This window comes from Petaurus breviceps, unplaced genomic scaffold (assembly GCF_028583685.1).
Source record: "Petaurus breviceps papuanus isolate PSGF00001 unplaced genomic scaffold, PetGlider_PUasm1.0 90842, whole genome shotgun sequence".
Taxonomy (NCBI): domain Eukaryota; kingdom Metazoa; phylum Chordata; class Mammalia; order Diprotodontia; family Petauridae; genus Petaurus; species Petaurus breviceps.
The window spans coordinates 5,365,538-5,389,023 of NW_027187358.1; the positions used below are offsets into that span (position 1 = coordinate 5,365,538).

The 23,486-nt window shown below is 41.7% G+C and overlaps 1 long non-coding RNA gene across 4 annotated transcripts in view; it reads right to left on the reverse strand.

Annotated features, from left to right (window-relative positions):
* Positions 1-735: 735 nt before the first annotated feature.
* LOC138148781 (uncharacterized) overlaps positions 736-23,486 on the reverse strand; it is a 42,301-nt gene continuing 19,550 nt past the window's right edge. The window contains exons 4-5 of one of the 4 annotated variants that reach the window (XR_011165177.1): positions 21,062-21,172; positions 736-861 (exon numbers count right to left, since the gene is read on the reverse strand). This is a non-coding gene — a long non-coding RNA (uncharacterized lncRNA). Of the gene's footprint in view, positions 862-10,568; positions 11,167-16,538; positions 18,056-18,497; positions 19,803-21,061; positions 21,173-23,486 lie in introns of those variants that run through there. The other 3 variants (XR_011165176.1, XR_011165173.1, XR_011165174.1) reach the window with 3 other exon arrangements.

Consider the following 23,486-nt stretch of genomic DNA (forward strand, 5'->3'; position numbering starts at 1 on the left):
TCTAATAAATTTGAATAATTTCCTTACATATTTGGATGTAGATCTTTATCAGAGAAACTCATCTCAAAGATTTTTTTTTCCCTAGAGAAGCAATGCAGTGTAATAAAAAGGGGATGTGGCATTTAAGTTTAAAGACTCACAATTCATTCCCTACTTCTTAACCCTCATTAACCATGTGATTATGGCCATGTTAACCTTTGTTTCTTCATTGCAAAATGGGGATAATATTAGTAGTCTATATATGGTGGAAAGTTTTGCAAATCTAAAAGCACTAGGTAAATGTGAGTTATTAGCATTTTATATGGGCTATTCAGGGTATCCTGAAAAGTCTCAGGGCAGTTTAAAGCTATTAAAGCTTAAGCTTATACTTTTTTGGGCAGGTAGGGGGAAGGCAAGGCAATTGGAGTTGTGACTTGCCCAAGGTCACACAACTAGTAAGTGTGTCAAGTGTCTGAGGCCATATTTGAACTCAGGTCCTCCTGACTCCAGGGCTGGTGCGCTATTCACTGTGCCACCTAGCTACCCCTATGCTTAAGCTTACACACTGAGACTTTTGGGACACCCTACACACTTGCTCACTGAGGTCATTGCATCATAGCATCATATGATGACTTTAAAAGCCATCTAGCCCAACCCCCTCATTTTGCAGATGAGGAAACTAAGGCACAGGGAAGTGAAACCTTCCCCATGGTCAAGTAGAAAGAGATTTGAACTCAGGTCCTTTGTAAGCAGTTTACCTCCACTGAAGTCCTCCTTGGATACCTCCTGCTGGAACAGAAGTGACCCTGGGCTCTCCAAGGCTATTCCAGTCAAATGCAAGCTGAGGCAGGTTAAGCAGGAAAGTCTCTGAATGGATGCTACCTGAGGACCAGTAAGGATAAGTCAGAGAATGGATTTTTCTGTCATAGCAACTCTCAAAAACCATTTGCTAGGAGACTATGACCTCCATTAGTAGGTAGAGAGTACTCACAGTGACAAAATTCTTAAAGTTATAGGTGGCATGGTAGCTAGAATGTTAGACAGGTTGGGTTTAGGAAGAACCCAAATTCAAGTGTTGACTCAGATGCTCGCTAAGTATGTGACCCTGGGCAAGTCATTGCCATTCTCTATCTCTAAAATAGGGATAATGAAAGATTCTCCCTCACAAGATGTTATGAGGATCAAATGGTCCAATTATGCAAACCACCTTTTTTTGGAGGGAGGAAGGCAAAGCAATTGGGGTCAAGTGACTTGCCCAAGGTCACACAGCTAGTAAGTGTATCAAGTGTCTGAGGCTGGATTTGAACTCTAGTCCTCCTGACTCCAGGGCCAGTGCTCTATTCACTGTGCCACCTACCTGCCCCTGTAAATCACTTTTCAAACTGTAAATGGTTCTATAAACATTAATTATTATAGTTATTGAATTATATACATGGTCAATGGAATCATCTCAATGGGTCTTCTAAATACCCTACTACTCATATGCACACACATATCCCTACCCATTTCCAAAACCCAATCTGCCCATGGACACCAGATTAGACTCTACTTTTCATTATATCATTCAAGATCCTTCAATAACTTCACTTTTTTCCCTTTTTATTACGTTAATACATTTTTATGGAATAAAACAAGCATTTCCATAACAGTACAATAAAAAGATGATTATACATGATCTATGTACAATTTGCTATTCCTTTCAAATATAAAACAAAATTATCCTGTAAATTTCTTTTTTCTCTCCTTTTTTTCTGCGCTCCCCCAGTAACTTCACTTTTAAATGAGAAGCATATTATAGGAAGGGACAAGTGGAGGATGGGCAGATAGGAAGGGGTATTCATGCTCGTATGTATGTGTTTATTCTGTATCTCCAATGTACCTGCTGTTTCCCCCAGTAGCATGTGAATCTCTTTGAAGGCAGAGATCGTTTCATTTTTGTCCCTTTATTCCCAGTGGTTAGCACTGTGCCTAGTAACACACAGTGGGTGATTAATAAATGCCTTAGGAAAAAATTCTAATTCATTAGTGAGTCATTTGAGGCTTTCTATAATCTGTCCTAAATTTACCTTTCCTGTCTTATCTCCCTCTGGTTCCCTAAACTCTCTCTCTCTCTCTCTCTCTCTCTCTCTCTCTCTCTCTCTCTCTCTCTCTCTCTCTCTCTCTCTCTCTCTCTCTCTGTGTGTGTGTGTGTGTGTGTGTGTGTGTGTGTGTGTGTGTCTCTTTCTCTGTGTCTCTGTCTCTCTCCCCTTTGCTCCAGTCAGGTCATTTTCTTTCACTGTCCCTAACAGACATGCTCATTCTCACTGCTTTGGCATGAGGTTATCCTCCTGTCTGGCAAACCCTCCTCTCTCTTCAAAGTTTATCCAAACCCTACTCCAGCTTTCAAGGACCAGAACAGGCCTCACGTGCTCGCTGAAGGTTTCCCTGACTGATCTAGCTCACCCTGACCTGTGCCTTGCTGACCTCTCCCAGTACTAACAGTCCCTACCACACAATCTAGCAAATGAACGAGCACAAAATGGCCCATATTGTTTCCTCTTCCTGCCTTCCCAGGAGCTATTGCACTGAGGACACTGAATTAAGTGGAATGATGCTACCCCTGGTTCTTTGAGTCATATTCATAACTAGATAGTAACCTAACCTTAAACAGAGCAATGATGTCATTTCAATCCCCTCCTTGCCTTTTAAGCCTGGGTGATTCTTGTTTTCAGTTTCCCAAGAGGAGTCACCTAATGTGCTGGAGGTTTTTTAGCCTTTCAAGGGTTACAGACAGTACTCAGACTGTCCAAATCAATCAGTAAGTCAGTCAAACATTTATAAAGCACCTACTATATTCCAGGTACAATGTTAAGCACTGGGGACACAAAAAGAGAGGAAAAAGACAGTCTCCCCCCGCCCAGGAGACACCAAGCAAACAAATATATGCAAACAAGTGGAAATAAAAAACAATATTGGAAATAATTAACAGAGGCTAGGCACTAGAACTGAGAAGCTGGAAAAGGCTTCTTGTAGAAGATGGGATTTTAGTTGAGACTTAAAGGAAGACAAAGAAAAGAGTAAGCAGAGATGAGGCAAGAAAATATCCCAGGGATATTGTCCCCCAGGGACAGCCAGACAGAGAAAAATGTCCAGAGCTGAGAGATAGTGTCTTGTTCATGAAACAGCAAAGGAAGCCAGTGTCACTGGGTCAAAGAATAATGTATTTTAAAAAAAATTGGCTTGGTAGGAGAGGAGTAGGTTATGAAATGTGAAACAGGATTTTGTATTAGATCTTGGAGGTGATAGGGAGCCATGGAAGTTTATTGAGTAGAAGAGGTGACATGGTAGGATTTGTACATTACCAAAATCACTTTGGTGACTGAACAGATGCTGCATTGGATCAGAGAGAGACTTGAGGCCGGCAGACCCACCAGAAGTCTATTGGAATAGCCCAGGCATGAGATGATGAGGACCTGGCAATATCAAAGGAGAGGAGGGGGTGTATTTGAAAAATGTTGCAATGGTGACAGACCTTGGCAATAAATTGGGAGCGAGGAGTCAGAGATGACCTCAAGGCAAGGAGCCTCAGGTAGTGAGAAAATGGTGCTGCTTTCTATAGTATTAGGGAAAGTGGGAGTAGAGGAGGATTTAGGGAGAAAAATAATGAGTTCAGTTTTGGACACATTGATTTAAGATGTCTTCAAGATGTCTGAAAGGAAGGTGAGAGATAGTTAGAATTAGTGATAGTCAATTAGGTTTCTCAGTGGATACAATACTGAGCCTGGGGTCTGGAAGACCTGAATTCAAATCCAGCCTCACTGGCACTTACTAGGTATGTGACCCTGGGCAAATCACTTAACTTCAGTTTCCTCAACTGTAAGATGGGGGAAATAATAGCATCTACCTCACAGGGTTGTTATGAAGATAAAATGTGTAAAAAGAGCTTAGCACAGTGCCTGGTACTATATAAATGCTAGCTTTTATTTTTATCAGTTGAGTGGGTTTTGCATCCAACTGCATAGTCTGTACAATATATTTTTCATCTACTTTGTTTTTCTAGTGGAGAAAATAAATAGATATTTAGAGTTTTTAAATTTCTCAAATGTTTCAGCCTATAGTGGTTTTTCTTTGTCAAAATTCTTTTGCCATCATGATAGAAAGAGGAAATGGAATTGATTGAAACTTCTGATGGCCAAATTCTGGAGAAGTCTGGATCTCCCTCTGTGAAATCTTTAAAAACAGAAGGCCGCATGATAGGAACTTTGAGAATTCTCTCAGATCCCAGCTGACTCATTGTTTTGCAACAAATAGGTTTCAAAGAGGAGAGATCCATTGCTGAAAAAAAAAAAGTCTTTTTAGTTCTTGTAGGCCCCAACTGTCTGAGAAGGAGGCAGTCACTGATTGGGTTATCTCTGCCAGCAGCCCCCAGCCCTTTTGTTGAAGCAGCTCTTAAAGCTAGAAAATAGCCTTCTAAGGGCCAAAGGGAGAGAGGAGGCAGAGCATGTAATGTGAGGGTTGGTTATCTGCTGAGGGTCTACAGAAGCCAAAGTCAGGGAGTAGACAAGAAAGGGAACCACCCCTGAGTCTGGGGTTTTACCGATTCGAGGAGACAGATGCAGGATGGGGTCTGGAGGTGATGTAAGATTGGGGCATTGGGATGCAGAAGGGTCAGTTTCCCAATCTAAAGACATCTTAAACTCCTGGGGATGAAATAAATAAGTAGGGGGAAACTCTCTGGTAATTCACTAGGAATCTGTGCATCTGTATACAGAGATCCTGAGATAAGAGGTTCAAATGGATCCCCCTGGGAAATCAGATGTATGTGGTACAATGGGAAATGGAAATACTAGGGGGATTCTTTTGAAATGGAGGATTTCAGGAAAATCATTATGGGGGGTGGCTAGACTTTAAGTAGTGAGGGTTCAGATTGGGAAGCTTGTTTATGTTGTTATTGGGCTATGTAGTTGGGGGTGGGTGTCTGGAGACAGTTTCCCAGGGAAAGTAGATGGCATTTCTAACAAATTCTATGGACCAGCGTCAAATCTGGTAACACTGGCAACAACCTCCAGCCATGGGGTTTTTTACCCCCTTGTTTCATACAGTTGGTCTAAATAAAAACTGATTGAGGCAGCTATCCAGAGTACATCACTTTGAGACTGCTCATACCACCATCATCCATCACCCAAATGTGTTTTGACAGAACACCCAAGCTCTTGGAGAACCTGGGCTGGGGCTGAGAGGAAGACAGAAGAGTAGCCAGTTTAGGGACTGGGTTTGAACATAGGTTCTCTTATTTGGAAACTTATTCCTCCATCAAAAATATTTGGCCATACCTCAGAAAAGCTGCAGGGTCAGTCAATAAACACTTACTAAGTGCCTACTACATGTTCATCACCGTGCTAACCACTAGGGATACAAAAAAGGGGGGAAAACACCCCACAGTGCCCACTTTCAAGAAGCTCTCAGTCTAATGGGGGAGATAATGTGAAAACTATGTACAAACAAGCTACCTACAGGCTAAATTGCTAATAATCAGTACAGGGAAGACATTAGAATGAAAGGGGATCAGGAAAGGCTTCCTGTAGAAACTACTTCTTGCCTACCTACCAGTTCCTGGTTTGGCCAGCATCTTGCTATGGGATTTCCAACAAGTCACTGAACATCTCTGGGCCTCTGTTTCTCCACATGTTCCAAAGGGATAAAAATATCTGCCCTACCTGCTTCACAGGCTCAAAAGGTAATAAAATTGGGGTAGCCAGGTGGCTCAGCGAGTAAGAGCACCAGCCCCAGTGTCGGGATGACCTGGAGATCAAATCCGGGCTCAGATATTTAGCACCACACCCAGAAATAACTGGCCATGTAACCTTGAGCAAGTTACTTAACCCCGATTGCTTAAAATTAAAGGTGAGTTCAAAATGGCACTACAAATATGAAAATTTGAAGAAGTTTATACCAGACTGGTCATTGATGTCTCTCCAACACCCAATACCTGACCCATCCCAGTCTCCAGTGGCATCATTACAATTCTTACACACACACACACACACACACACACACACATAGAGAGACAGAGAAACATAGATGAGACAGAGACAGAGAAAGAGAGATAGAGTAGACCTCAGTCAAGCTCCTAGAGGACAGAGATTATTTAATTTTTTTTCTTCATACCTTCAGCATCTAACATTGTGCCTGGCCCATAGCAGATGATAGATGTTTGTTGGATAGATGGATGGATGGATGGATGGATGGATGGATGGATGGATGGATGGATGGGTGGGTGGATGGATGAAAGGATGGATGGATGGATGCTGAATAATCTATTTGAGGCACCAGAGGCAAGAAAAGAAGCTTTGGTCAGAAAAAATCCAACTGTTATCATTGGGTATCTGTCCACAATGATGAATCTAAGAGCATGGGCCTTCCATTGGCATTTCAGGGTCAAAGGCTCTTCTCTCCTCATCTTATCAAGGCCTTCTTCCCCACCTAGCATAAGAGGTCCATTATCCACAAATCAAACAATCTGTTGAAAAGTGAACATTTTAATCACCCAGATGTCACCAAATATCCAGGTGTTTGGCCCAATGTAGACAAGACAAGTGGTTGCCAGGATGAGTTTTTAACACTCCCCCCCTTGGCATTTTGCCACCCTCAGAAGCTCAGAGGCCCAGGAAGAGGTAATAGAATATAGTTGCCAGGGAACATTTTATTTCCTTAGGCCCTGGCAATCTAACACCACCCCTTACCCCAGTTCAAAGAGAAAAATCAGGCAGTGAAGCTTACATCTTCGACTCATGAAAGGGACAAACACCCATCTCAGAATCAGCTACTGCTAAAGAAAGGAAAGAAGTTAACTTGACTGAGGTTCAGTAGAAAACATCCAAGATAAAATAACCCTCATCAAAGCCCCATTCTTGGGCCTTGAGCCTCAGTGACTTTTTAAACCCTGCTGCCTTCCCACCCTACACACACACTACTCTGATCTTGTTCTGACTGTACCTCTCCGGGTCAACTCCAAGCCATTTTCCTAGGAACCCTGTTTTTGTGTCTCCAAAATAACTTCTCTCTCCAGCCTAGCTCCTGCATTTCCCACTCCTCATTAATTGAAATGGTTGATGAGGAAACCAAGGACCAGTGACATGAAGGAACTTACTCAAGATCACATAGATAACAGTTTTCTCTAAACATGCCTAAAACATCATCTCCTTTACCTTCTCCTCCTCCAACCAACTTTTTTCCTTAATTTACCTCATTTTCCTTAATTACCTTAAGCTGCTTGAAGGCAGGGACCATTTTTTATCTATCTTTGTATCCCCCTACTCAGCACAATATCTTGCACATAGTATGTGTTGGATAAATGCAACTGAATTGAATTCGTTCCACCAGCCTACAGTCAGTCAAAATCAAAAGCTCGTCTTTCTTGGATTCTTCCTCTTGCTTCTATTGGCTCTCTCTTTGCAATGCCTCTTTCTTTACCCCCTCACCTCCTTTCCATTCAGATCTTCATCACTCCCCTCCAGACGGTGTCACCTATTGATTTGTCTCCCATCTCTTTCTCTTCACTCAGTCCTCCATGCTACTGCTAAAACAACCTTTCCAAACATTTAAGTACTTTTCTTTACGGTACTCCTCTCTTTCCCTTCTCCCATCCAATGCATCTGCTCCCCCTAATGCTGACATATGCATTGCTTGACTCTCATTGTTGTCCTTTGCTTGATCCCTCTTTTCCACTTCTCTAAAGTCTATCCGTCCTTGAGATCCAATTCCAATCCTAATTTCCCTTTGAAGTTTTCCCAACTATCCTACCCTTTCTGTTGGTCTCTTCCTCCCTTGGACCCCAGAAATTCTTACCGTCTCATTTACATATATATCCTTCTATTGCTAGTTATGTTGAAGTTCTGTCTCTTCAATTTTTTGTTTGTTTATTTGTTTGGAGGCAATGAAATTAAGTGACTTGACCAGGGTCACACAAGGCCACATTAGAACTCAGGTTCCTGCCGACTCCAGGACCAGTTGCTCTATCCACCGTACTGCCTAACTGCCCCTTGTGTCTTTGATCCTTACATGAAATTGTAAATTCCTTATGCTTTTTTGTGCTTTTCTCCTTGACACTTTTATACAGAAGGTACACAGACACTGATGAAGAATTGTTCCAAATTCTAAGATCAAATAGGAATATTGTTCTTTCTGTGAGTCCCAGTTCTAAATCAGGGTGCTCTGGCCTGTAGTATGGGGAAACAGTATTTCAGATGAGCACTGTGTTATGGAGGACATTATAATTCCTCACAAATCTTACATGTAGACAATCAATTTTGTGGTTTGTTTAGCTTCCCAGATACATTTTTAAATTAAATTTTATATTTTTCAATTATTACATATTATTTTACATATTTCAATTATCAGGTATTCATTTGTTTTCTCTCCTAACCTCTCCCCTCCCCCACCACCACTGGAAATTTTTTTTAAAAAGAAAAGAAAACCCTTGTAACAAATAATCACAGTGAAGCAAAACAAATTCCCATATTGGCCATGTCAGAAAATGTGTCTCATTATGCATATTAACCCATCAGTTCTCTGTTTGGAGGTGGGTGGCATTCTTCTTTTAGAACTGGAGTTCCTATAGATATCTTAAATTCAACAAATCCAAACTCTCCCCACTTCCAAACTTCCCCATTGATCTCCAGGGTACTACCATTCTCATCACTCCTCTCTGCCCCTCTGACTGGAGGCTCAGGACACTTGGCTGCACCACATGTCCCTGAATCCAGTACTCTCCTCCATTCCTTTTTGCAGCTGCCTTTTGTGTATTGTCTTCTCTAATTAGAGTGTAAGCTCCCTGAGGGGAGGGTCTTTCTTTTTCCATATTTGTGTCTCCTTTGCTTAGCACAATGTCTGGCACACAGGAGGTACTTAATAAATCCTTGTTGTCTGACAGACTGATCATTAGTCCTCTGGAATCATGATGCATCATTATGTTAATCAGAATTCTTAAACCTTGTTCTTTTTACAATGCTGATATAAATTGTTCTTTTTCTGCTCACTTCACTCTGCATCAACCACACAGGTCTTCACAGGTTTCTCTGAAACCGTTTCATTCTTCATTTGTTACAACACAATAATATACCATTTTATTAATATAACATAATTTTTAAGTCATTCCTCAATTGATGGGCATTTCCCTTCTTTCCAGTTTTTCACCATTTCAAAAATAGTTAATATAAATATTTTTGTACATATAGGTAGGAGCTTTTCCTCTTTCTTTGTTCTCCTTGGGGATATAGGCCTAGTCCATTGCTGGGTCAAAGGGTATACACAGTTTAGTACCTTTTAGGGAAGAGTTCCAAATTACTTTCCAGAATGGCTAGAACAATTCACAGCTCCAACAGCAATGCAATAATGTGCCTGGTTTCCCTCAGCCCTGCCAACATCTATCATATTCCTTCTTTGTTATCTTTGCCATTGGTTTGAGGTAGAACTTCAGAATTGTTTTCATTTTATTTTCTCTAATTATTCATTTTGGGGAGCATTTTTTCATATAGACATAGCTACCTTGGATTTCTTCCCTTGAGGCCTTAACCATTTGCTACTTGGGCAATGGCCTAGGTACTTCTTAATTAATGTGACTGTAAGAGAAATAGAATGGAAAATTCTGATACTTAAGAAAGGGCCTTAGTACAGGAGACTGAGCACAAGAATATGTGTCAGAAAACCTGAGTTCTCCTCTAGTCCCATTTCTGCCTTTGATTCAGTCAGACCTACAGAGTGCTATCTATTTCCCATCAATCTAATTCACCTTTTTGGGGAAGTCAGTCAGGTCAAGTGACTTACCCAAGGTCACATAGCTAGTAAGGTTGGAAGCTGAATTTGAAATCAGGTCTTCCTGACTCCAGGACTGTTGCTCTATTCACTGAGCCACCTCAAACCAATTCACTTTTCATGGTGATTTGAGCTTCTCCTTTGCATTGACCTTATATCCTTACTAAACTATGAGGAGGGCTCCAGGAGGGCATCAATAATGTCTCCTCCAAATATTGTTCTTTCTGCAGGGTTTAGCACAGTGCTCTGCACACAATACATTTTTAATAGATGTTTATTGAAATTTCAGTATATGAATATAATGTAATATTGCTAAGTTGTAAGAATCAATTAGTATGAGGAATTCTGGGAAACAGAGGAATAGATATGAATTATTGCAGAGCAAAGGGAGCAGAGTCAGAAAGGCAATAGACATTATGACTATGACAACAAGAAAGGAAACCAAACAGTGTAATCATAATGATCAAGTCTGGCCCTGGTGAAGAGATAAGAAAACCCTGCCCTCCTCCTTTGCAGAGGTGGAGGTCTATGATCATGGAACATTCATACCTCGTCAGACTAGATGTGTCTGCTGGCTTTGCTAAATGGGTTATCTCCCCCTATCCCCACTTTCTTTTTTATTCTATGTACAAAGGATGGCTCTCTGGGAAAAGGAGAGGAAAGGAAGTATTTGGAAATGAACTTAATGTAAAAACAAGAATTAACCAGGAAAATAATCAAAAGAAATCATAGGAAACAATCTACTAGAAAAATAATTTTTAATGACAGATGTAAAAATATTTCCAAAGGTAGAATATAAAAGAATATAAAAGCTTATATGAGTTTAAAGGAATCAATCCAGTTCTAAAAGGGCAGCTAGATGGCATACACCAGAGTCAAGAAGACCTGAGGTCAAATCCAACCTCAGACACTTGGGCAAGTTACTTAACCTCTGTTTGCCTCATTTTCCTCATCTGTAAAATGGGGAGAATGATAGCTGTTGTGAAACTCAAATGAAATAATAATTGGTAAAGCATTTAGCACAGTGTCTGGCATATTGTAAGTTAAATATTGTTATTTTTCAATTCAGTTCAAAAAAAACATATTGAGCACCTACTATAAGCATAGCATGGTACTGGGCCTTACTTAGAGGGTATGGGGTGGGCGGATAGACCCAGATACTATTTTTCTGGAGCTTATCAAGGTAAAATAGGACACTAAGGACCACAGTACAATGCAACATTAGTTGAGATCCTTTCTTTTGAGTAGCTTTGGTGGTCACTATGGGGGTTGGAGGTATGATAGGAGTAATTATTTTCTAGTATGAAAATGATAGATCCATTCAGAAACCTGTGTCCAGCAGACCATTCCCATCTGTGTGATCCATCAGAAGTCTTCACCTCCTTGGGTCTTCATCTAAAAAGTAAAAAGGTCAGACTAGACACTGTTTGCCTCTTACTGCCCTTGATAAGGCCAAAGTTTTCACTCTAAAGATTTTTTTTTTTTTAACTCACAGACCAATTGCAAGGGGCAGCCTCAAGCCACTAGGAGGGCTGGGTTAACACAAATGGCTTGACAGCAGCTGCTGATAAAAGCTCAGGGAAAATGACTTGGGTTTTCCTTTTTGGAGGGCCTTCTGCCCCTTGACAGGCATGGGAGGATGGGGCCCAGGCCCAGGTCCTCTCATGTCTCCCAGCCGCCATGCTGGTAGTTGTCCAGGGCTTATTTACAAAATATGGCACAAAACTCTCTCGCACCAGATGTAGCTAGGAGTGTCAAGGCTGCCTTCAGAGCCCAAGGAGGCAGGGAGGCCTTCGTTCAGCCAGCCGAGGAAGTATGCAGGACCTGGGTTTCAGAATCCCAGTTCTGCTCCTTATTAACTGTTATGGCCTTAGAAGAGCCTCCCTCCCACCTTTCCAGTCTTCTTACTTTTTGTTATTGTTATTCGGCTATCTCGCTTGTGTCTGACTCTTCATAAACCCATTTGGGGTTTTCTTAGCAAAGATACTGGCATGGTTTGCCATTTCCTTCTCCAGCTCATTTTACAGATGAGGAAACTGAGGCAAGCAGGATGAAGTGACCTGCCTAGGGTCTCACAGCTAGGAAATGTCTGAGACCAGATTTGAGAAGTCTTCCTGAGTCCAGGCCCAGTGCTCTATCCACTGCACCACCTAGCTGCCCTTCTCCTCTACAATACTCTATGATCCAGTAACACCGGCCCTCTTGCTGCTCCTCACACACACAACACTCACCATCTTCTTTTCACTGTCCTAAAGGCCTGAAATCCTCTCCCTCTTCACCTCCACCTCTTGGTTTCTCTGTCATCCTTCAGTTCAAATCCCAGTTCAATTCCCCACCCACCCATACCCCACTAGTGCCTTCCTTCTGCGATCACTCCCCATTTGCCCTATGAATGTTTCACATGTGCATAGTTATTTGTACGTTGACCTCCATTATCTTAACATAATGATTAGAATGTGAGTTCTTTCCTTGTATCCTCTTCCCTGAGCATAATGCCCTTAATAAATGTTTGTTGGCTGACCAACTGACTCACCTGGGATCCTTTCCAGATCTAGATTCTATGATCCCCCTCTGGGCCTCTGTTTCCACATTTGCAAAATGGGGGCTCATTCTGAATGTTCTTTCAGCTTTCTTCCAAGTCTAAATCCTAGGAACTCAAAGAAAGGGCCTATTCTCAAGGCAAAGGGGCCTGACATCAGGTATCCCAAATTGAAAATATCACTGGACCAGCCGAAGGCAGACTCCAATGTGAGCAAGAGACTGAAGCTACAGAGGAGGAAGCGGAAGGAGGATGGATTTTCCCAGATCAAAGCGAGCTTCTTTGTCTTTTATTTCTGTAGAAGTTTTTTCAGTAGTCTCAAGAGACTTAGTGTTGGGGTTTGGGGCCTGGTCCTAGGGAACAGAGATAGGCGTGGGCACAGAAGGGGGTGAGCAGCTCCAGATTTTTCTCTCCATTTGCATAACAGCAAGGGTGCCTAACAAAAGGGGCCTCAGAGACTGGCCTTTTTGGCCTGTGAAATGCTTCCTGCCCCAAGAACAAAAGCCAATGGTTTAATTGGGGTGATAGAAGTGTACTCCCCTGGGAAGGCAGGCCCTTCAAAGCCCAACAGCAACCTGTTGGTCACAGCTCCAGGGCCTCTGCTCCTCCTTTCTATAGCTCTTCCTCTGGCCTCAGTTTCTCTCTTCCCCACAGCTCCTTTCCCCTTTCCAGGGCTTTCCACAAGCCCTAGACTCTTCCCCTTTCTACAATCTTCATAAGCCTTAGACTTCCCCTCTCCAGGGCTTTCCATGAATCTCAGACACACTCCTTCTCCAGGGCTATCAATGAGCCTCAGACTCTCCTTTCCCTGCCCCCTACTTCTCAGGGGATAAGAAGATTTAAGGGATCCTTTTATCTCAGGCAGATACATAAGCCCATTCCCTCTGAGCATCAACAGCATCACTTCCAACAGTTCCTACCAGAGTCTGTATGGTCTCTGGCTTGTAACCAGAAAAAGGTCTCATTTTTTTGTTTGTTTTTATCTCCTGTATGGTATCTGACACATAGCCAGCACTTAATAATAAAATTCCTTGAAATATATGGTCCTGGGGAGGCTAGGTGAAGCAGTGAATAGAGCACCAGCCCTGGAATCAGTCGGACCTGGGTTCAAATCTGGCCTCAGACGCTTAACACAAAAACTAGCCATGTGGCCTTGGGCAAGTCACTTAACCCCAATAACCCTCCAAAAAGCAAATAAACAAACAAACAAATAAATAAAAGAAATATATGGTCCTAAAAAGGGACTTGCTGAAAGTAGTACACAGTTTGGCTACATTTCTCCCTCCAGAACCTCTGGACCCATCTTCTTTGAGCACTCCTAGTTATTTGGGCAGAATTCACCTAGCAGAGCCCCAGGTCTGAAGCCAGCCCTGAGTGAAGTGGATCCAAATCCAGTTCTGACCATGAAACCCACTTCCAGAGTGCCAACTCTGGCAGAGGTATTGTTAGGTCTGTTTCTTTAACTCAATTTGAAAACAAAGTTTGATTGATGCTTCTTGGTTTTTTAATGAATATAATTTTCTGATATATGTCCACCTCCAGCAAACCTTCCCTTGTAACAAAGGAAAACAGGCAAAACTTAGCAACAAATTGACCTCATCTGCCATCATAAACAATTTTCCATGACCACTGTCTCCAGCCTCTCTACCAAGAAGTCAATGGGTTTCATCACCTTTTCTCTGGGACCAAACATGATCATTGCCATTAATCTGGATTTGATTGTCTTTAAGGGTCTTTAAACTGATTTTGCTTCCTAATTCTCTCTTGCCTTATCCCTCAAATAGAAAAACTAAACTCCTTTCCCATTAGCAGAGATTCTATTCTCTTCTCCTTCAAGACCTGGACTTTGAATACCCTCATCTTTCTTTCTTTCTTTCTTTCTTTCTTTCTTTCTTTCTTTTCTTTTCTTTTTTTTTGGAGGGGAGAGGGCAGGGTAATTGGGGTTAAGTGACTTGCCCAAGGTCACACATCTAGTAAGTGTTAAGTTTCCGAGGCTGGATTTGAACTCAGGTCCTCCTGACTCCAGGGCCAGTCCTCTGTTCACTGTGCCACCTAGCTGCCCCTACCCTTGTCTTTCCAGTGGCCATGCTAACAGTTCAGGGCAAGTGACTTATACAGTCCAGTATCATTCACAGAATAAATATGGTACAAAACTTTAAGGAGGCTCTAAGCTATATTCAAGGTCAGACATGACAGGGTAGTATGATGTAATAGTGGAAGTCTTCAAGCCAGCTGTCTGGCTGTGCATCTACTTCTGTTGATAGAGTCTTCTATTCCCACAGCATGAATTTTCTGAGTGAAATGTGTCTCTACACCCAGTTCTGAAAGCTACTTCTCTCTGGCTGGTCTAACAGAGAATCTATCTCTCCAATAAAGGAGAGCATTCTGGGATCCTCCTTAAGGGGCAGTTGATGGTACAACTCTTTCCTCTCCCCCTCATCAAATCCAAGCTTGTGGATCCTTCCATAACATCTCTTGAATTTACCCCCTCCTCTCTATTCACATAGACTTTACCCCAGCTCAAGCTCTCTTTCATCAGGTTTCAGAAATAACTAGCTGATGGAAGGAATGGGAGAGAGAAAGATTTACGATGAAAGCAAGCTTATTGCCTATGGAACAGGAATTTCAGAGGGCACAATGGAAGGGCTGGGTGTTTAGTTGAAACTTTAGTGTGGGATGATTGAGAGGGATACAATGAGGAATTGTGTGGAGAAGGGGGGAATGAGGTAGTATATGGAGAAGTACTCTCAGAAATCAGAAAGACCTAGGTTCAAATTCTAATTCAGTCTCATCAAAAACAAAAAGGAAGTGCCTCTTTCCTTATTTATGTACATGTTACATTCCACTAGAAGAATTTAATTGAACTCAACTCTCTCAGGGAACATTCATTTTTAGCAAAAAGAAAACTGTATTTGCTCAAAAACAGCAAGGCAGACTCACATTAAACACTGGGCTCCTCAAATAGTGTCCAGCTATGCAAAGAGGGCCCAAATCTGAAATATCTAACAACAGCAATCTTTGCCCTTCCCTCACTTTCCTCCCCTCCCAAGGCCTGACTGAGGTTGTTTCAGTCTGGGGCCTGATCTCTGGCTATTCTGAATAAGGTGGGGAGGGAAGATGTGGGTAAGCTTCTTAAGCTAGTATCACTGTCACACACAATGATATAGTGAGCCAAGGAAAATGATCGAGGGTGCAGGGAGGCTGTATACCAGGAGTTGTGATGACCTGCGCCCAGGGATGATTCAGAACCACCATTCCTTCTTTCAATCGATTTATAAACAGTGATAAAACACTTAAAGGACACACAGCACTGTGATAGGCACTGGGAGGAAACACAAAGGTACTATATAGCATTGTCTTCATAGAGCTCACATAATGAAGCCAACAATTGATACTAGGCAGCTGAACTGGGACAGAAGACTGCCATTTCTTGACAACCACATCTGGAGATATCTCAAGTGTCTGTGGTGTCCCAAAACCTTGGAGGCAAACTTTGCAAACTTTACCTGTTTGGACACAGGCCTTTTTCTTTCTTTGTCCCTTGCTCACTTCCTTCCCAAATTCCAAGTAGCCAATCTGTCCTTGGGAGGCAGAGTTCGTGGTTTCCTGTCCCCACTCTTATATTTGGGGAATTGGGACATAGCAATGTCCCAAGTAATCATGTTGGGTCAATGGAACTAGATGTCAAGAAAGAGGCTGGAACCTGTAAAAGTAGGTGACTTCTCCTCTCTTCCTACTGTTTTCTATATTATTTCTTTTGCAAAGAACCCTAGTGATAGGCCAAATTCCCCTACTCCATCCCTACCCGCATGTCACTAATGAAGAAACTAAGTTTCTGGGAGGGTGTGGTTTTCCCAAGATTTCACCTCCAAGTTAGTGGTCAAATTGAAATAAACCCAGTTCTTTCTTTCCCTGAACCTTTAAGATCATAAGATGTTCAACAAAACTCATTTTGCAGATCAGTGAAATGAAACCTTTTTCCTCAGGGAGGGGAAATTAGCAAGTAGAATCATGCCATGGAACCATAGCTTCCAAGGTATTCCTTGGCTCCTAATCCAATGAGTGCTAGCCCTATCTGTTACTTCATCTTCCTCTTTCCTACATTTTTCCTCTCTTCTCCCTTATGTGACAAATTCTTCAGCTGGGAGCCTCTATTTTATGTGCTTACTTCTTTACTGTCTACTTACTCTTTGACATTAGTCTTCTGTAAGAGCGAAAGATAAACAACTTTTAAAAACTTTGTCATTTTTATTTTTTCAAGCAACAAGCATTTTTAAATACTTTTAATTTTTTTTCTCAATTACATGTAAAAAAAATTTTTTTTTGCTTTTTGGAGGGCAATTGGGGTTAAATGACTTGTCCAAGGTCACATGGCTATTTTTTCTTTCAAGTATCTGAGGCCAGATCCGAACCCAGGTCCTCTTGACTCCAGGACCAGTACTCTATTCACTGCGCCACCTAGCTGCACATAAAAACAATTTTTAACATTCATTTTTTATAATTTTTGACTTCCAAATTTCCTCCCTCTCTCCCCTCCTCTTTCCTTGAGAAGGCAAGCACTTTGACACAGATTATACATGTGCAATCATGCAAAACATGTCCATATTAGTCAAGTAATAAGCATTTTTAATTCATCTGTCCCTCCCCTCCTCCACTGAGCACATTTTTAAGAAGAAAACAAACCAAAAAAAGAAATCTCTCAATACATAGCTACACAGTCCAGGCAGTCAGACGACAAAGATGCATTATGTGTACAACTATGTGCACTGGACTAAGTTCTGGGAATATAAAGAAAAGTAAAAAGATTGCTCCTGCCCTCAAGGAGCTTACAATCTAAGGGAGAGACAACATCTCAACAACTATGTGCCATCAAGATATGTGGAGGACAGGGGCAGCTAGGTGGCGCCGTGAGTAAAGCGCCAGCCCCAGAGTCAGGACAGGGGCAGCTAGGTGGCGCCGTGAGTGAAGCGCCAGCCCCAGAGTCAGGACAGGGGCAGCTAGGTGGCGCCGTGAGTGAAGCGCCAGCCCCAGAGTCAGGAGGACCGGAGTTCCGTTCCAGCCCCAGACACTTAACACCCACACACAAAAACTAGCTGTGTAACCTTGGGCAAGTTACTTAACCCCAATTGCCCTCCAAAAGGCAAAAAAAAAAAAAAAGATATGTATAGGATAAATTGCAGATAATCGACACAGGGAAGAAGGCACTAGTCAAGCAAAACAAATTCTCACAGTAGCCATGTCCAAATATATGTCTTTTTCCAAATTTAAGCTCATCACCTCTGTCAGTGAGTGTGGTGTTTCTTCTTCCTTTTTTTTAGATCCGTGGTCCATCATCCCATCGATAGGAGTTCTAAGGTTCTTCAGAGTTGTTTTTTTCTGCAATGTTGTTACCATAATATAAATTGTTTTCCTGGTTCTGCTCACTTCACTCTCCATCAGTTCATAACGGTCTTCCCAGGTTCATCAGAAACTATTCATTTTGTCATTTCTTACAGCACACTGATAATCATATGCCACAATTTGTTTTAGGTATTCCTCAATAGGTGGCCACCCATTAGTTTATGGTTTGAGGCTACTGTGAAAAGCCCTGCTATGAGTATTTTCTACATATCGATCCTTTTTGATCAGGTTCCCATTGGGTAGCTCTATTTATTTGCTGGTTCTGCTCCCAGCCCAGAATGACCAGATCAATCCCAGAAGGCCAAGCAAGGAGGAAGAACATCCAGGGTTGGACATCCATCTGCCCTAGGTTCACAAGATGGCAGATTTAGAACTGGAAGAGACCCTAGAACTCATCTAGTCCCAAATCCTCAATTCCTAGAAGAAGAAACTGAGACCTAGACAAGGTAAGTAAGTGACTTGCCCAAACATACACAGGTAACAGGTTATGTAACAATCCCAGGTTGCCCAGCCACAGATCTATACTTTACCTGTTTGCTCCACCATTCTTTTACCCAAGCCCTTCACAAACTGACCCCAGCCTCTCTTACTTCCCATTTCTCTCCTAGTCCTCACCCACATTTTAGCTAAATTGGTTGAGAAAGGCAGCTAGGTGGCTCAGTAGATAGAGTTGGGCCTGAAGTCAGGAAGAGCCGAGTTCAAATTTGGCCATAGACACTAGTTATGTGATCTTGGTCAAATCATTTAACCTCTTTGCTTTGGTTTCTTCATCTGTAACATGGGGATAATTAGCATCTACCTTGCAGGGTTGCTATAAGGATCAAATGAGATGATATGTGTAAAGTGCTTACTATACTGCCTGGCACATAATAGGTACTGTATTAATGCTAGCTATCATCATCATCCTCTTCCTCCTCCTTCTCCTCATCATTATTGTCATCACTTTCTGTTCTCTAGCCAAATTCCACTCTAGGCCCAATTCAGGTACCACTTCCAAGGCCACCTCCTCTTGTACAAGGCCTCTCCTAACCTCCCCAGCTGTTAGGGCTCCCCTTAATCCAAATTACTTCACATACGTTTCATATTTATTGTTGTTTGTCCTTTATTTCTAAGACAACCAATAATTTCATATATACTTCCCTAGTAGAGTATAAGCACCTTGAGGACAGGAAACTTTCATTTTTATCTTTCTACCTCAAGTACCTAATGCAGCAAGTAACATATAATACTGTTTCATAGATGTTAGTCAAATTGAATTGATTGAAATTGAAGTGATTTAAAGCAGAGTATCCAAGTGCTGGGGTGGTTCAAATCTGACCTAAGATACTTCCTAGCTGTGTGACCCTGGGCAAGTCACTTCACCTTGTTTGCCTCGATTTCCTCATCTGTGAAATGAGCTGGAGAAAGAAATAGCAAACCACTCCAGTATCTTTGCCAAGAAAATCCCAAATGGGATCATGAAGAGTCAGACATGACTGAACAACAAAATCCAAGTGCTGACCCTTCTCAGTACATGTGAGGGTGATGTCCAGAAATACCTCAATCCCCACCCTCAAGGGAAGTGTCCACATCATTTTCCTGGAGTCTGGGATGAGCCCTTCTCTTGGACTGCTGTACCCTCCCAAGTTCCATTACAGGAAAGAACCATAAGCTAGTAAAGCAATTCTATCAGACTAGTCCCAGGTTCTTTGAGTGGGAGAAAAACCATCATCTGGGGTTTTTCTGTTTTTATTTTTTTGTAATTATGAGCTTAGTACCCATCAACAGAAACAAACATATGAATAAACAAATATTTAAAAATGAGATCATACCCAAAGCCATAAACTGCAAGTTCCCCACAATTTGTTTTACAAAGTGTATATTCACTTTAATGTTTGCCTCTAGGGTTCCTTCAGATCTCTTTTTCTTCTTTGTAAAAATAAGCTATTCTTTCCGAAACATTTTATTTCACTTAATGATTGTCAGCTTTTCCTCAAATTCCTTTTCTTTGGCTTTATTTTTATTGTAGCTTCATTCAATTTGCAGCACATATAATTTTTGTGTTTTCGGAGCCCAATTTTTCTTTTATAACTTTAGGAACCTTTGTTAGGCTCTAAAAATAAAAATGGAGCAGTATAAGGGTTTTATTTTTATATTTTAATCTTAAAATAGAAATTTAAATATTTTAAAAAGCCAACCCATAAATAAAATGACAAGACAATAAGTCTATTTGCCAATTTTTCCCCAAAGAAAGGAAGGCACAGAATTGGGAAGAAGGAGTAAGGGAAGATTGGGCAGGGGGGAAGATGGAGAAGGAGGAAAATAAGGGGGGGAAGGGAAACAAATTATATCAAGGGGAAAAAAGGAAAGGAATGAAGCACAGAGGAAGACAGAAGGAAGGATGAAGCAAAGAAAAGAGCGTCTCCAACATGGAGCCTGATTTTTCCTGCTCCTTTCTTAGTCTCCCCCCAACACTTGGGGGCCTGGACTCCTTTATCAAGCTTCACACCATCAGAGCCAGAGAGGAAGCTATCTCTGCCTCTCCAACAACAGCTCTGCTGTAGCTCAGATAAGCCCAGGGACAACTTCAGGGTTTGGTGTCAACTCTAGGGAAAATTGGGTTCTGATCTGGGTCCCCAGCTCCTCCAATGGTTTCTCTGAGACTTTGGGAGTCTTTTCCATAAGAAAGGATTCAGGATTTATTTTTTTTACTTTGCAGAGAATTTTTAAGTCTACTATCTCTTCCCTAAGAGGAAAGGAAGAGGGGTGGCTAGGTGGTGCAGTGAGTAAGAGCGCCAGCCCCAGAGTCGTGAGGACCCGGGATCGGTTCCGGCCTCAGATATTTAATACCCACACACACACAAAAAAACTGGCCGTGTAACCTTGAGCAAGTTACTTAGCCGCAATTGCTTTAAAAAAAAAAAAAAGAAAAAGAGGGAGGGAAGATGACTATTGTTATACCCATTCTACAGATCAGGGAACTAAAGGCTAGAGAGGCTAAGTGACGTGTTTATCACCACATAAGACCTGGGTATACCTATGACTGAAACCCAGGGATATAATCAAAGAGAAGGAAGAGGAAGAGGGTGGAGAAGAAAAAGAGGAGGAAAAGGAAAAGATATCAACTGTAACACACTCCTTTTAACTGAAGATGGAAAGTCCCAGATACTTTTGCTATCTACTGATACCTAGTAATAGCTGCTTTCTGAACCTTAGCTTCCTCAGGGCCAAAGTCTAGGGTAGGGGGCATTCCCAGAGTCAGACTCCCTCCCCTGATCTGAGAAGAATCATCCTGTTCCTCCTTTGAGGGAGAAGAAAGGAGAAACAGAGAGCAGCCGCTCAAGCCATTAAACTCTGAAGTTGGCCTCTTACCTGAATACAGCCCCAATCTGTAGGTCACCCAGGTTACAGGGTCGGGATTTGGATCACTGAAGGATCAATAGGTGGTATAATCGCCAAATCTTTCCAGCTGTGTACCAAGGGCTAGGGGGAAGGAAATAAGCATTTATTAAGCCCCTGCTATGTGCCAGACATGATGCCAAGTACTTTTACAAATATTATTTCATTTGATCCTTTCAACAACCCTGGGAGGTAGGTGCTATTATTATCCTCATTTCAGGGTTGAGAAAACAGAGGCAGACAGAGGTTTAGTGACTTGACACTAGGTTGTGTGACCCTGGCCAAATCATTTAACCCTGTTTTCCTCAGTTTCCCCATCTGTATAATGAGCTGGAGAAGGAAATGGAAAACCACTCTAGTATCTTTGCAAGAAAATCCCAAGAAGGGGTCACCAAGAGTTGGACACAACTGAAATATGTGAACAATAACCAACTAGCTGGGACTTTCATAGCTAGTAAGTGTCTGAAGTGGGATTTGAATTCAGGTCTTCCTGACTCCAGGTCCAGAGCCCTGTCCACTTCAACACCAGCTGCTTCAGGTGAGGAGACTGAAGAAGATAAAACTCTTACACTTAAAAAGAAAACTGGTCATATAATCTCATTCAATACTCCAATCTTCTCTTTCCATTTTTTTCTACTCTGATTTTCTTTTCATTTTTCTTTTTTCTTTTCTTTTCATTTTTCTTTTTCTCTGGTTCAGTCTCTCATCATTTCACTCCTCCAGTGCTCTTCTACCTCCGATCCATGCTCCATACTGCTGCTTAATTCATCTTCTGAAAGTACAACTCTGGTCATGTCATTCTGCCCAAGAATTTTCAATGACCTCTCATTCCCTAATAGATAAAGTTGAAACATCTTGACCTTGGAGGGAGGGGGGGGGCTCTCTCTATGATTTCTAGCCTTACCTAACCCCTAAGGACATAGGACTGTAAGTGCTCAGAGGGTCAGGCAGTGGAGTATACTGGTATGAGCAGTGACCCCAAAGAAATCAGAGGGAAAGGATCCATATGTACAAAAATATTCTTAGCAGCTCTTTCTGTGGAGGCAAAGATGGGAAAGTAAAGGGAAACTATCATCTGGGAAATGGCTGAAGAAATTATGGAATATTGAATGTAAATGAAATGCTATTGTGCCTTAGGAGAAGCTAGGTGGTGCAGTAGTTAGAGCACTGGGCCAGGAGTCAAGATGACCTGAGTTCAAATCTAGCCTCAGACTCTTACTAGCCATGCAATCCTGGATAAGTCACTTAACCCTGTTTGCCTCAGTTTGTTCATCTCCAAAATGGGCTGAAGAAGGAAATGGCAAACCACTCCAGTATCTCCGCCAAGAAAATTCCAAAAAGGAATTGGACACAACTGGAATGACTAGAGAACAACATTTGTGTCTTAAGAGATGATCAAAGACATGGGTTCTGAGAAATCTGAAAAGATTTGTATGAACTGATATGGAGAGAAATGTGCAGAACCAGGGAAACAGTTTATAGCAAAGACATTTTAAAGACAAACAATTTGAAAGATTTAATAGCTACAATCAATGCAAAGACTAACCACAATTCTGTAAGACTGATAATGATGTATGCTAGTCACCTCCTGACAGAGAGGTATAGTCTTAGGTACAGAAGGAATAAGACCAAAGTGAAAATTTGGTTTTTTTGTGAGTCAGTTAGTCAATAAACATGCATTAAGTACCTACAATGTAGAAGGCACAGTGCTAAGCCCTGGGGCTATAAAGAAAGGTTAAACAGACAATTAACACTTACTAGCCATGTGACCTTGGGCAAGTCACTTAACCCCAATTGCCCTGCCTTCCCCTCTCCAAAAATAAAAAAAAAGGTTAAAAAGACAGTCCTTGCTCTCAAGGAGCTGACAGTCTAATGGGGGAAGACAATATGTGAATAACCCCATACAAAGAAACTGTTATTTGTTCATCATTTCAGTGATGTCTGACTCTTCTTGACCCCATTTGGGGTTTTCTTGGCAAAAATACTGGAGTGGTTGGCCATTTCCTTCTCCAGGTCATTTACAGATGAGGAAACTCAGACAAATAGAGATAAGTGACTTGCCCAGGGTCACACAGCAAGTAAGTATCTGAGGCTGGATTTAAACTCAGATCATCTGGACTCCAGACCCAGCTCTTTATCCACTGCATCACCTAACTGCTATAAACAGGATAAAGTAGGGATAATCAAGAGAGGGAAGATCAGATTTTTAGCCAAGGCTGGAAGGAAGCTAGGGAAGCCAACTCCATATATTTTGTACAGAGGTTTTTTTTTTCCTTTTCCATTGGGAGGGGAGAGAGTGAGAGAACATAAATGCTCACAAACTGAAAAGTAAAATAAATTTTAAAAAAACCCACTGCATTTGGAATCAGAAAAATTGGGTTCAAGTCTCAGCTCTGCC